This window comes from Pelodiscus sinensis, chromosome 2, assembly GCF_052426305.1.
Source record: "Pelodiscus sinensis isolate ZL-2025 chromosome 2, ASM5242630v1, whole genome shotgun sequence".
NCBI lineage: Eukaryota > Metazoa > Chordata > Testudines > Trionychidae > Pelodiscus > Pelodiscus sinensis.
The window spans coordinates 180,301,055-180,315,945 of NC_143053.1; the positions used below are offsets into that span (position 1 = coordinate 180,301,055).

General features: G+C 43.7%; 1 long non-coding RNA gene across 1 annotated transcript in view; it reads right to left on the reverse strand.

Moving 5' to 3' along the window:
- LOC106731514 (uncharacterized) overlaps nucleotides 1-14,891 on the reverse strand; it is a 113,814-nt gene that overhangs the window by 28,673 nt on the left and 70,250 nt on the right. The gene's annotated exons all lie outside the window — the stretch shown is intronic.

Genomic DNA, 14,891 nt, shown 5'->3' on the forward strand with positions numbered 1-14,891 from the left:
TCAAGATAACTAGTGTTATTGTGAAATAACAATGTGAGCGTCTACACAGCCATTCCGTTATTTCAAAATAATGGACGGTTTATTCCGAAATCTGTAAACTTCATTCTATGAGGAATAATGCCTATTCTGAAACAACTATTTTGAAATAAGCCATGTGTAGATGCTCCACTGCTGCTATTTCGAAATAGCCCCATACCAGGGTCATTCTAAGTTATTCCTCTCCAGTGTTCCCTGGGGCTCTAAATCAAGGTAGCACGTCTACATTAGGGAAGCCTGCCTCGGACTAATTTTGAGGTTTCCCTGCAGTGCAGACGTGCTATTTTGAAATAAGCTATTTTGGAATAATTATTCTGGAATAGCTTATTTCAAAATAGCCATGCAATGTAAACATATTATGCAGTTTGGATAAGGGCTAGATATACATAATGTGGTATTTGAAGCAAACAACACATAGATTAGGCACAAGAGCAGCCCGAGGCTGGCTGCAGCAGCTGGCGCCCCAGGTGGCGCGCACAATCGGCAGCCCTGCCTGCAGACTGACGTCATCATCGGGCGCCCTGGGCACCCCCATGACATCATCATCAGGCGCCCTGGGCGGCGGCACCCTAGGCGCCGGCCGAGTCCACCTATAGCCACGGGCCGCCCCTGATTAGGCATTTTCTACAGACAAACTAGAATCAGATCTGGAGATCCCTTGCAAATGTAATCTGGCATCTAAACACACATCAAGAATTAAAAAAGATTTAACTTACCAATGTTTCTGCCCCAAAATCAGACAATATTGGCACAAAATATTGATGCAAAATAGTGCCCTAAAATGACTCTGCTTATGGCTGTAATGATATGAAAATTTCAAAAGACTGGGTTCCAAAATTTTAATTACTTGACCAACTTTGTTTAATCTGGAAACTATGTGCAAATCTTGTGAGGACAAGCTGTCTTTTGAGATTTCCTATACCTTCTGATCAGGGCTGGAGTAAGACCTTTAGAGGCCCTAAGCACTGAAAAGATTATGGTGCCCCCCCCATATGTAATTCAAAATAAAAAAAATACTATACCATAAAATATCTTTTTTTTTGGTGCCCTAAGCACGTGCTTAGTCTGCCTATTGGGTAATCCAGCCCTGCTTCTGATTCTGACCAGAAGAGTAAAGCAGCTAGAGATTCTCATTGTTTTGGTACACCTGTCTTCCTCTATGTCAGAAAGTGTAGAGGCAACAAAATGAGAGGAAAAGAAGCAGCAAAGAGACTGAAAACCAGTTCAGCTTTGTTTTGGGTTGGGGCAAAGGCTTGAGTCAAATTTTATTTTATTTGACATAACTCACCCATAACTTACTGCTTTCAGACTTAGCTTATATTATGTCTTTAATTAGATTCTACTTACAAAATTACAAAAAATATCTATGGAAATTAGGGCTGTCAAGAGATTAAAAAATGTAATCGTGATTAATCACACGATTAATCGTGTGCATCTCCCCTTTGAAACGCTGCGACAGCATTTCAACAGGGCAGTGCTGCATGGAGTCTAGGATCAGCTGGAGTCCCCGCAGTGGATCTCCAGCTGATCCCCAGCTCTACTGTTACAAAGCCCCTTTGAAGCACCAGAGTGGCGCTTCAAAGGGGCTTTGCAACGCTGGGCACTCCAGCTGATCCCTGGCTCTGCTTGCGCTGCCCTTTGAAGCACCAGAGCGGCACTTCAAAGGGGCAGCATAGCATTAATGCCTGTGATTAATGTGTTAAAAAAATTAACACATTAATCCTGTCCTGCGTTAATTGCAGGCGTTAATGCAGGTCAATTGAGAGCCCTAATGGAAACTGAAGAACTGTATACCACTAAGAAGTGGAGAAATGGAAGTTGTAATTCTATAGCCAACTTTCTACTCTTAATCAAAATTTCAACCCATTTGTCTGGTCCATAAATCTCCCAGGTTCTCTCTTTTTAGTTAACAGGGACACTCTGGTTTTTATGAGCAGACTCATATTTTCTAATGAGAAAATCATTGAGGATTAAATGTCCCTGAAGGAATGGTATTTTAAGACTTGATGACACAAAACATCTCACTTACAGAGACAGGAGGAAAGATGTGGTAATGGATCTTTTATCTACTTAATTTAAAAGAACAGTATAGGACAATTTCAAAGCATGGCTTGGAATCAATGGAGCTACGTTGACTTGTGCTATCTGATGATCTGGCCTGCAGAATTTAGTCCTATATTTTCAACTAGACTTTTCCTTTCCAACCATAGTTGTTAGTATTTAACTAGTCACTTCTCTCAGACTTTGTATTGAGGTATGTCTATATTTGATTTTTTAATCATGTCTTAATATGTTAACTAACTTGATTGTAAAGTCAACAACAAATCTTTGTGTCCAGTTTACATGGGAACATAACGTTATGTCTGATAACATATATTATTTAGCATGTTAACACATGACTAAAAAATAAAGTACTTGTAGGGATAACATATTAATGTATTAAAAATGTGATTCCCCCTAACCAGAAACAGCCCCCCCCCCCCCCGTGCTCCAGGGCATGCTCAAGCTTGTCCAAATGGAAGTGACTCCCCATAATTTGTTCCCCACAACTTAAAGTATTTAGATTTATTATTAATTCTTCTTATTATTATTATTTGTTAAGATTGTTAAATGTTTAGATTTATTATTATTATTGCCCCTTTAGAATATAATGTATTAGGTCATGTAACTTAGAACTGTTAAGAATATAATCCTATGTAACCAGAAACAGCCCCCCCTCCCCCCCCCTGTGCTCCAGGGCATGCTCAAGCTTGTGCAAGGGGCTGCTTGAAATTAACATTGCAGAGATACATTGTAACAATGCATTGTCAAGCCACTAACTCTGCTATGGGAGCCAAGCCCTGTAATTGACTAAGGGCATTGTTAACTTTATTCAGCACTCAGAGAATGTTTTAAGCCAGGGGTCTCCAAACTACGGCCCACGGGCCGGATGCGGCCTGCGAGGCCCTCTCATCCGGCCCGTGGAGACCTTTATGTCTACGGAAAAAAAATTACGGAGAAGAAGTGAGATTGTTTCAAAACCCATTTGAAGCAGATGTGGCCAGTTGCCCAGATGAACTGCAGCTGGAAGTCATTGAGTTGCAAGCAAATGACCTCCTTAGGGACAAGTTCAAAATAGGACTGGTGGGTTTTTACCAGATTTTGCCCAAGGAAGACTTTCCTAATGTCAAAACTTTTGCATCAAGGTACCTTTCAATCTTTGGAACAACATACCTGTGTGAACAAACATTTTCAAGAATGAAATACGTGAAGAACAATTTGAGAACAAACTTGTCCGATGATAATCTCAGGTCACTGTTGATGTTAGGGACAACAAATCTAAAGCCAGAAATGTCTGCTATTTTGGCATCCAGGAAACAATTTCACCATTCACACTAATACAGGTGTTCATGTGTAGTGTATCAATGTGTTATTAAATAATAACTGAATAAAATAATATTAAATAAATAATTAAAAACAACATCCATGTTTTGATTGTTTATTTGGACCTCAAGTGTGTAGTCGGCCCCCGAACTGCTGTTTGATAGTTAATGCGGCCCTCGGGCTGAAAAGTTTGGAGACCCCTGTTTTAAGCAATACCACCCAGAAACTTTCTGTAACTACAACTTTTATTATTATACAAAATACTGTATGAATGTATGAGAGAGTGCTTGGATGATGAATGAATGGCTCTAAGAGGTGCCAGCCTGAGAATACAGCAACAAAGGGCTGAAGAAGGCGTCAGGTGCCAGTGCAACCAAAAGGTGTCAAGTGGAGAAAACCAAGTACTGGAGGTCCACCCAGTGAGATCACTGACGAGCACCTGGCAGCCACCCTGGAAACATCAGCATGATGCAGCAATTTCCATAAACTGGCATAGGAAAAAATTCCTATAAGAACTGGACTAAAAAACTATGGAATCAGAGTCCAAGGTTCTGCTGCCAGCCCACCAGGAGCTTCAGATGCGCATCTGATCAGGACTTCGCTCCCCACTACCATCACTTGTGTACAGAGTACCTGGCCAGTAGTCTGTCACAAGCAACTTCCAGGCTGGTAACTATACACAGAACTTGAATGAATGGATGTATGAATGAATGGTTATATATATATATATACACACAAGTGTATAAGGGTTAAGTAGTGATAGGAATAAGTAGTTAAACAATGTTGTTTGCTTCTATCTTTTCTTTATTTTTTTATTATCTTTACAATAAATGTGGCTTTTTGCCTTATCCCCCTCAAAAGATCCTGCTTGCTTTTATTTGGTACAACATACTGACCTACCCTAAAGTTGTTTTCTTTTTCAGGGACAACTTAAAAAAAGATTGATAGACCTGGGGTTTTCAAAGGAGTTGAAATTCAGTGGGAGTTGGACACTTAACTCTCTCCAAGTGCCCTTGAAACCCCCAACCATAATACACAGAACTACTGTGTATTGATTCTGCACTAAAGCTGAAGCCTAGAGTTATGACAAACACCACGATGTATTGCCAGAGATGTGTTTCTATATTACCTTAAAGCAGCTTAGCCATCACCTCTGTGAAATTCACGTTGAATTCTTGAAGGGAAACTCTTAGCTCACTATTCAGAGAGAAGTGGACAGTATTTTAAGGTGGCTAGTGAAACTCTAAATAACTCAATGAAAATAATTAAACACTTTTCATCTTCAGTGTTTTACAAACACTAATCAGTTGCATCCAGCACAACCCCAAAGAGCTGGAGTTCCTCTCATCCTAATTTCTAGGATGTATTTTCCTCCCCAGGACCCCAACATGCACTTACTTTTGATAGCTATAAGGTACTGTCTCACATTTTCTTACTTTCTCCTCACATGGCACGCACCCTTTCAGTGACATGCCATGACAGTTTAGCAATGGGAGAGAAGAAGAGGGAGTGAAAATTAAATAGACTTTTAAAACAGCAAATAGTTTGGGTTCTCTTATAAGAACTGAGGAATATGAAGATCAGAAGATTGCACCTCAATATGACGAGACAGCCTCTGAACCTCCCCTCCTCTTTGAACATGAAAAGCTCTGTTTAAGGCTCACCAAGAGGTGGAAATGCTAGATGATGGTCAGCCTCAGCGAGTATCCTACTGTGAATAAAGTCAAAGAGAATTTAAGGCAAAAGTGCACATCTGAATGTAAAATCCATGAATGGCTCTAAAATATGGCTGTGGGAGAAGACAAGATAGGTTTTCTTTCTTCATGTCACCACTCATGATTTCATATCCCATTAATTATCGTAGTGTTTCCTTATTGATGTTCTGATGCTACGTTTGGCACTCTACAGGATTCAGATTTGACTGCTCTGAAAGGTCCTACAGCAGCGTTTTCAAACTACGGGTTGCGACCCAGTACTGGGTTGTGGAATGTCAGGTACTGGGTCTCATTGCTGCTGGGTAATCAGGTGATCAGAGGGAGTGCTAAGGCAGGCTATCGACCTGTCCTGGCACCACAGATTGTGCTACACCCCAGAAGTGGCCGACAACAGGCCCAGCTCCTAGGTGGAGCTGCATTGCCGCTGCTCTGAGCACTAACTGCACACCCATTGGTTGGGAACCTGCTGCTGGCTGCTTTGGGGGCACACCATGGTCTGTGGTACCAGAAGAGGCAGAAAACCTGCCTTAGTAACCCAATGCATCACTGATTGGGAGCTGCTCGAGGTAAGCCCTGCCTGTCCCAGCCCTGACACTCTGAAAGCTGGAGCCCCCTCCTCCACACCAAAGCTCTCATCCTTAGCTGCACCCCGGAGCCCACACTCTAGTTAAATTATGTTGGGTCATGCACATCAACAGTTTTCTTCAAGCGGATCATGAGAAAAAAAAGTTTGAGAACCACTGTCCTACAGAATAAAATCTCAATTGTGCCATTTAGGGCCAGCCTAGTGGTGGGGTGGAGCATCACTACATTGCCCAAGGGTCAGGGAGAGTTTTTCTCCAAGTTTCCCTCACACTGGAGTGGCTCACCCATTCAGGGCCTGCAACTTACTCCTTCCACTATATTGGTCTTTGTGATGTTCACTGCACACACACAGAGAAGTGAGATTACAAACATCAATTCCTCTCTCTGGAAGATTGCACCCTGACATGTCTTTATTTCTTAAGAGTCCAAAACGATACTGCACTAACCAGGGAAAGACAAAGAAGGCTGTTCCCTGTATCAGGGAGACAAAATTCACCATCTCTCACATTGAGTTATCTGTCTGTAGACTGACAGAGCCAGATTGTTACTCCCTCCCCCTCCGTTCAGAACCCTCTAGCCTGCAAGAAGTAAAACCCTTGGAATTTAAAGTGGTAACTTGTACCTGTAAACACACCAAGGTCCTTTTCTCTTCTCCACCTTTGGGGCTCTGTATTCCCCCATGGGATTAGATGGGAGCAGTCTTCACATGCCTATGTTCAGAGTCGGCCACTGAGCCTCACCTTTGTGCATGAAAAGGGCCTATCACTACTTCCTTCTTCCTGAATCCCCACATAGAGTTTAGGTACAAACTAGTCTAGACAGTGTCAAATCCATGGGTGTCCAGGTCAGAAGGCTACTCCCATGTCCCTCACCTTCTGCCCCCCTCTCTCCCTCCATTTCTACTCTCGCTCCCCTACAGGAGCTGAAAGCACCCTCACTGTGGCCCCGAGTACCAGTGTTGGACAGCCAGGGTCAGGGGAATGAGGCCCCAGTAGTGCATCATAGCTTCAGCTCCTGCAGCCCCTGGGCAGCACACCCACAACCCCAGAGCTCGGGCTATCTCCGGAGCACTGGGCAGGCAGTTGTCCCAGTATCAGCAGTCCTTTGTCCCTGTGGGAGGCACCCTAGCCTGGAGGCGGGGCCATGGTGGGCTGTTTGGAGAGGCACAGCCTCCCCCCCCCCCCGCCTACAAAATAGCTGCCCATCCTTAAACCTTTACTCTGCTATTCTTTTTCTCTCTGTGTGTGTCTGCATATGAAAGAGAATGTTGTTTCAGTTGTTTGAAGCTTAATCAACACTGTTTTGTCCAATGTAAAGTGGCTGGACTCTGTGATACTTTTCAAGGGTTTCTTTATTGCAATCATATTGCATCAGTGTTATCAAATTCCAGTTCAGGCACTGACTCTTCAATTTACTTGCCTCTCTTCTTTCCCAAAACTTGATATTTACTTTAATAAAAAATGGGGCAGTCTTACTGCTACACGCCGGAATATAGAAATCAGGGATTGGACATGATATTCTATGAAGTGCTCAGTAAAAAATACAGGATTAGGTTCCTTGACTACGCGCAGGACAAAACAAGGAAAAGCCAGGATTAGTATTTCTTAATGCTTGAGTAGCTCTTCATCTGCAGGCTTCAAAGCTCTACAAAGAACTGATCCAGGCGTCAGGTAGCTTCCACCTAGATCTTAGGAGACTTAGGGTCAATTGTCTGCTCAACTACTGGCTTTCAGTCTGACCTTGGGCAAATCTCTTTGCCTCTCTCTGCTTCAGTTTTTTTGTGTAAAATGATTAAAACAGCACTGCACTACCTCACAGGGGTGTTGTGAGGACAAACATATTAAAGATTCTAAGATGCTCATTACTAAGAGTATAGATTAGATTCGATTAGATTAGATAAAATAACATCCCGTTTTTACAGAAGGGAGAAGTGAACTACAGAGAAATTAAATAACCCACCCAAACTCATACAAACAGGCCACATGGCAGAAACAGGAACATAAAGCAGGTTCCATGAACTCCCCGACCAGTGCACTGTTCACTGGACTATAGTGCTGCATAAAACAGTAGGCTGACATCACATCCTGGTTCGAAGCGAGCATGCCATCCCCAGTATTTCCTGTCTAACATGCAAATAATCATCACCTATTATGGCTGACAGTGCCAACGTGAGCCCTTTGCCGGATTATATTTCACAAACTTCCCAACCAAAGCCAGCATGTTCTGTCTGTCTTCTAATTTAGCCTTAAACTAGAGTCTAATTCAGTTCTGATGTAAGCAGGCACAGCTCAAGGTTGAATTTCTGCATTTATTTTTTAAAGCTTTAACTCCTCATAGATGCTTCAGAAAATACTAGCAAATCAAAGCTTGCAAGAATATATATATATTTTTTAATCTTTGACAAAAGGAATAATAATGAATGTGATTTATGTTGCAATTTGTCTGTCTGCCTGGCATTCATACTTCCTGTAAAACACCAACACAATGGCATTCCCTACAAAAATGACTACAGTAAAAGTTCCCGGTAGGAGAGATAAGGTGGTATATTGCATAGAGCACTGGATTTACTAAGGGTTTGTAAAGACCCTGGCACAGTAAGTGATGTCTGACTGTTATGCTCCAGTGTTTCTCTGGGTGCATTTTCACCCAACAGCATTATATAGCAAAGGCAATGCAAAGGCCATAATGGAGATTTATGCCCATTCTAACTCCACTGGAGTTATACCGCCTTACATTATAACTTATTTGCTTTATTGGGTGTGATTCTCACATACGCTAATTTCTCTGTATGCCACATTGATAGTATAAAAGTGTATATAAGAATCAGCTTCATTAAAGTTCCTAATATACACTGCATTCCATCTTCCCCTCATCATTACAATTGGCATAAACATCCATTGTCATCTTTGGACTGATCTTACTGAGCAGCTTAAGGCCAGCAGGTGAAAAACCACACAGAGACACATTCAAACTGAAGGGGAGATAAAGGGAATTTTATTTTAGCAAGTTACTATTTATTGATGCAATACCACTGATGTGCATGATGTTTTACAAGCAATCAGGAATGCATGGATTGGAGGCAAATAGTATTTAAAAGATCAAATGCCCATTTCTTTTGTCAAGGGTGTTTTCATAATGGATTCTTGCAGGATTTAGTTGTTCATGATTTCTGAAACATTTTTGACAAGTTAAAGGATTTAAATATAAATTCATAAAATCTACATCCTTATCTATGCTACAGTTGTGGGAATACATCTGACAAATGGAGGTATGTTATTACATTCGTAAAAAAGCCATCACCACCACCAAGAAAAACTTTTCAAAGGCACAGACATGCATTTTTCTATGAGAAAATAAAATGACACTCCAAGTATGCTGAACAGAGTTCATAATGAGAGGGTGACACTGCATTCTGACAAGAGAGGACATCTAAAATGTATTTAAATTCAACGCATCACCTTCCTCTCCAAATGCATGTGTGTGCACGTGCGCACACACACACACACACACACACACACACACACACATCTAACAAGACAGTACAAAAATAAACAGAGCTCTGATGCAAAGGAGCAGCATGGATAGGCTGCTGTCATCTACAGGGCTTCTTTTTAGTCAGCAGAGAGACCAAAAGGAAACCTTTAAATGTGCTTAGTTTGCTAGCCTGGACTACTTTGTCCAGGGGATTTTGTGCCTGTGCATGTTAATTTTGCAGCTAAGAGTTGGCAAGCGGTGTTGAGAGACTTGTTCCACCTTAGAAAAGTTAGAAGTAAGCCAATAGGGAAAGCAGTTTGCAGCATGAAACATAGCATTAAAAGGCAAAACAAGCCACTCTAGTAATATGACTAGGTTTAGTGCTTAGAATAAATAGCAGAGTAGCCACCCAGTATTTTTCTCACTACCTTATATAAATGAATACAATGGGAGAGGGGGGGTTGTTTTTCGGTTTTGGTTTTTTAGCTCTTGAGCACTTTTTTGTGATTTTTTTTTTCATTACTATATTGATACTTTTGTCTACCAGGGCCTTTTCAAGGTTTCACTTTGTTGTCACCTTAATAAAATGACACGCCTTAAATCAAATATAGATTATGTATTTTGGGTCCAAATGGTCCTTGCCTCCCCAGATGAAAGAAACAAAAATTCAGCAGGACCCTTGCTTTCCCTCGTTCGGTGTAAAAGCATGAAGCCATGTACCTCATGGAATGTGCCTTTATGCAAGGCAGAACATTTGAGAACTGTCTAGCAAATAGATCCACGCTGCAGAATTTCTCTTCTCTCTGGACTAACTCAATCCAAACGCTAGAGCCAAAGAATGATAAGGAAGCAAAGTGGGGCATGCAAACGTTAGAAAGTGTCTGCCCCTTTATACTTACACATTCTATACAGCATACAGGCCCACTGATGGGGAGAGGCAAAGGGGATAGTTTTCCGAGGACACAGCGATTCAAAGAGGCCCAGGGCTCCTGGCTGCCACTGTGGCAGAGGCCAGAACCCTGGGCCGTTTAAACTGCCGCAGGAGCACTGGAGCATCGCTCCGCATGCTCCATGAGGCTTTGAGGGGAGGCAGGGCCAGTCTGTGCAGAACTGAGAGCTGCCTGTCCTCTGCCCCGCCCCCTCTGCCTAAAGCCCCAGCCCTTTCAGGATGCAGAGCCAGTCCCACATACATCTTGCCCAGGGCCCATGGAAGCTGTCAGCTTCCTGACAACATGTCATTACATGTGTTTGTCTCTGCAGAACCCAACCTCATCCTTTGCACAGGCAGGATGGTGCACAGTGTAAGAGATGGACCCTGCAGATTTCTGCTTTAACTGGGCTCATTTAATTTGTGGTTCCTGTGCTGGAAATATGGAGTCAATCCATTGAAATAATTGGAATCCTTCTGAATTTTCACATGGGTGCCACATCTGGGCTCTCCATAGAGAGCATGGCCAACATATACTGCATGAGGCAAACCCTTTGCTCATTGAATAAAAATTATGGGAGAATTGCCTGACTATGTGCCCTTCAATCCGAGCACTCAGTGAGGCTGGGGTCCAGTGGGGAAATTAGGTAGTTTGTGACTGTGCTACTAAAGACAACAGTGGAGTTAAGAGCATGTGGGGAACCTTTGGGTCGCCATTTCCTATCTTTTGAGTGCTTTGCTTGGTATGTTGATAGGGTTGCCAGATGATTTTGACAAAAATACCGGACACACTTGATCTCAGATGGGGGGTGGGGAACTGGCCATGGGGGAAGCGGGGCTGGTGGGGGAGATCGGGGGGAACCGGCTGGTGGGGAGCAGGGCTGGCCAGGAGGAGGTCAGGGGGAGCAGGGGTGGCGGGGGAGATCAGGGGAACCAGTCACTGGGAGCAGGGCTGGCCAGGAGGGATTCGGAGGGAGCGGGGCTGGCTGGTGGAGATCTGGGTGGTGGGGAACTAGCCAGCAGGGAGCAGGGCTGGCCAGGAGGAGGTCGGGGGCAGTGGGGCTGGCTGGGAGAGTGCTGGGGGGAGTAGGGCTGACCGGGGTGGGGGGGAGGCAGAGCAGGAAGCAGGGCTGGCCAGGTGCACACAGATCCTGGGGTGCTGCTCATCCCGCTCACGGTCCCGGTGGGGCACACAGATTAGTCTGGCCCGGGGATTCCATCCTGCCCAGCCCACCCACCCCACCCCCAGATCGTGAGCGCCTCTATCAGCCAGGCAGTATGCAACTACGTACTGATACTCACGATAATAATAAAACATGCTTAATTAGAAAATACTGGACATTTATATGTCTGATATTTTCTCGATTTGTTTCCCAGACAGAAAGCTCAAAAACCGGATTGTCCAGTTCAAAACCAGACACCTGGCAACCCTACATGTTGAATGTTCTTTTGTCATAGTGGGAGTTTGTACTGAATAATATGTTTTGTCTGCTCTCTACTGAAATGCTGACTATTTTGTGATGGAACATGAGAGCAACGCTGCCCAGGGGCTGTTTTTAAAGGATGGGAAGTGAGAGATAACTTCCCAGTTTGAAATGTCAGGGGCAGGACCCTGGAGCTGACTTGTCTGCACAATGACAAGTGTTAATGACCACAGGTGGTTAGTGGCTTGGTTTAATGCAGTGTTTCTCAATTGGTATTCTGTGGAACCCCGGGGTTCCATGAAACAAAAGTAAGGGTTCCGCGATAACCTGGCACTCTCCCACCCCCTCTTAAAAAGGCAGAGACTAATCGGAGCAGGGCTTTTTTTTTTTTTTTTTTTTGGCTCGACAAATTGCAGCTTTTTGTTTTGTTTTGGTTTTTTTTCTTCCGCAAATTGTGACTTTTTTTTTGTTTGACAAATCACAGCGGGGTGTTTTTTGTTTTTTGTTTTTTTGCTCGGAACCTAAGGGTTCTTTGAAATTCTTTGAAGCCAAAAAGGGTTCCATGGCCAAATAAAATTGGGAAACACTGGTTTAATGACTCATCAGAAAGATGGTGCCTCTAGCAGCCACTACAATGCTGAGCACAGTACAAATACATAAGGGGAGAGATGCACAGGGGCCACTTCTACACGATGCTGGGGCATTTCCTTAGACTGACTCTGAGGAAATAATGTCATCTATTCAGGCCCACATTCTGCAGCACTTGCATATTTTCTTTGAAGTTTCTCTTTCAAGCACTTGGGCTGACCTGGCTTATGAGCTGTAACAAGATCACTGCCTGAGGTGTGGAGTGACACTAGACAGGAGGTCATGATCTGAAAGAGAACCTCTCCTTCCTTGTGCTGCCAACTTACTCCAGGTTCCTCAGTCCCAGCCCACAATTAAGGAGACAGAAACCAATGCACCCTTCCTCTGGCTATCATAGACAGAATGTAAAAATCTGCCCTTACGGTAACTCAGTCATACCAATGGTTTGTATGTAAAACCAGAGATCAAATAGTTCTATAATATTTTTGTCACTGTTATAACAGACATGATTTTCCCCTCTCCTCCCCCCACACTTGTGTCCCTGAAAGATGCCATAATAAATGGACAGAAAGACTGATCCACGATGGCTTTTAATTTAAACAACGTGGACAAAATTCCAAATAAGTCATTCAAAATGAATAATGTATTTAAGAACCACAGGAATAGAAATAGTGAAACCTCTCTCTGCATTCAGAGTTAAAACTGCCAGACACATCTCAAGGTGAAATACACCATAGAAAAATACAGAAACCCTTTTCAGATGGATATTTCAAATACAATAGGAATGAATTTGAGAGTGCTTTGAGCTGTCACACACTATACAGGGATGGTTATGTGAATGGGTATTGCTATATAAAGCCACAGATTCGGCTGTGGTGAATATCTAGCTTTTTATTTATTGGACTTTAGAGCAGCAGAGTATACACACAGCCTTCATAAATGACAGATTGTATCAGTTGTTGTAGGGACCCCTGAGCTACATAATGTTTTATTGTATTCTGTAAAGAATACGCTTTAGAAATGAAGATAGTGGTATAAACGTAAAAGTAAATCAAGGCAAAATAACAAGGTATTGAAATTCAAGTGCAGGTTTAACAGAAAGATCTAATTGAAAAAGAGAAAACGGAGCTCTTTGCTCAGCTAAACTAGGCTAAGTCTACACACTGGCACTTTACAGCACTGTAACTTCCTGGTCCAGACATGAAAAAACAACCCCCAGGAGTGCAGCAAGTTAGCTACTCCCCTCATGGAGGCGGTCTACATAGAGCGTTGGGAGATCTCTCTCCCAGAGCTTGTGCTGTGGCCACACTTTCAGTTTTAAGCACTGCTGCAGCTGTGCTTTAAACTTTTAAGTGTGTAGTCAAAGCCTTGGATCCTTAAAGACAAAGTTGCATTACTTTGGGTTTTTTTTATTCAATACTAGTTGATTTTCAGAAGAAGAAGAAACCTCAAAGGCTCTTAGGTTTTGTCCACACTGGTAAATGTAAGGCACTGGCAAATACAATACTGCTCCCAGAGCACAGCAGCGGAAAAGTTGTTGCATGTCCACACTGCCAGCTGCCAGCACTATAGCATGACCACACTTCTAGCAGCTTTCGGAGAGTTGCACATTGGGCAGCTGTCTCACCGAACACCTCTTCCACCACTGAGGCTTGTGGGAAGGCTGCTGGATTGTGGTCCTGTCTCAACGCCCTTTGGTGCATCACTTTGCATACCAGCGACCACGGGGCTTTCATCCATATTTGGCATCGTCTGTCAATAGTTTTTGTGCTGTGCACTCTGCCTGCTTGGTCTGCTGGAATGGATCCCCAGTTGTTGAAGAAAATGCCGATAGATCTCACTTGCAGAGATTTATTCCTTAAGCTGCAAAGTGATGCTGAGGAGTCAGACTCTCAGCTTGCCATGAATGGCAGCTATGACACAAGATGTCTTGTGGCATTCGCGGAGGTGCTGACCACAGTGGAATGCTGCTTTTGGGCTCAAGAAACAAGCACTGGGAGGTGGGATCACAGAGTCATGCAGGCCTGGGATGAGGAACAGTGGCTGCAGAACTTTCAGATGAGGAAAGCTATCTTCATGGAGCTATGTGCTGAGCTTGCCTTCACCCTGTGGCACAAGGACACAAGAATGAGAGCTGCCCTGGCAGTGGAAAAGCCTATGGTGATTGCACTATGGACGTTAGCTACTCCAGACAGCTACCAATTGGCCACCTAACAGTTCGGAGTGGGAAAGTCGACCGTTGGACTCATGTTCATGGAAGTGTGCAGGGCTATCAATCATGCCCTGCTCTGAAAGACCCAGACTTTGGGCAACATGCGTGAAATTGTGGATGGCTTCGCCTAGGGGCTTCCCTAACTGCAGAGGGGCAATAGATGGCACCTACATTCTGCTTTGGGCACCAGACCACCTAGCCATTGAGTTCATTAATTGGGAAGGGTATTTCTCCATGGTTCTGCAGCTATTTGCAGATCACCGTGGGTGTTTCACAGACATTAACACAGGCTGGGCTAGAAAGGTGCAGGACTCACGCATCTTTCAGAACACTGGTCTAGTCAGGAAGCTGCATGCAGAGACTTTCTTTCTGGGCCAGAAGGTCACTGAAGGGGAAGTCGAAATGCCCACTGTGATCCTGCAAGACCTTGCCTACCTCTTAATGCTGTGCAGAGCTGGTCTTAAGGGCGGGTGAGCTGGGCAGGCGCCCAGGGCTGCCATTTTGAAGGGGTCACCAACAGAGAGCCGGTCTTAACCACGGGGGGGAAGAGGGCGAGCCATGACTGC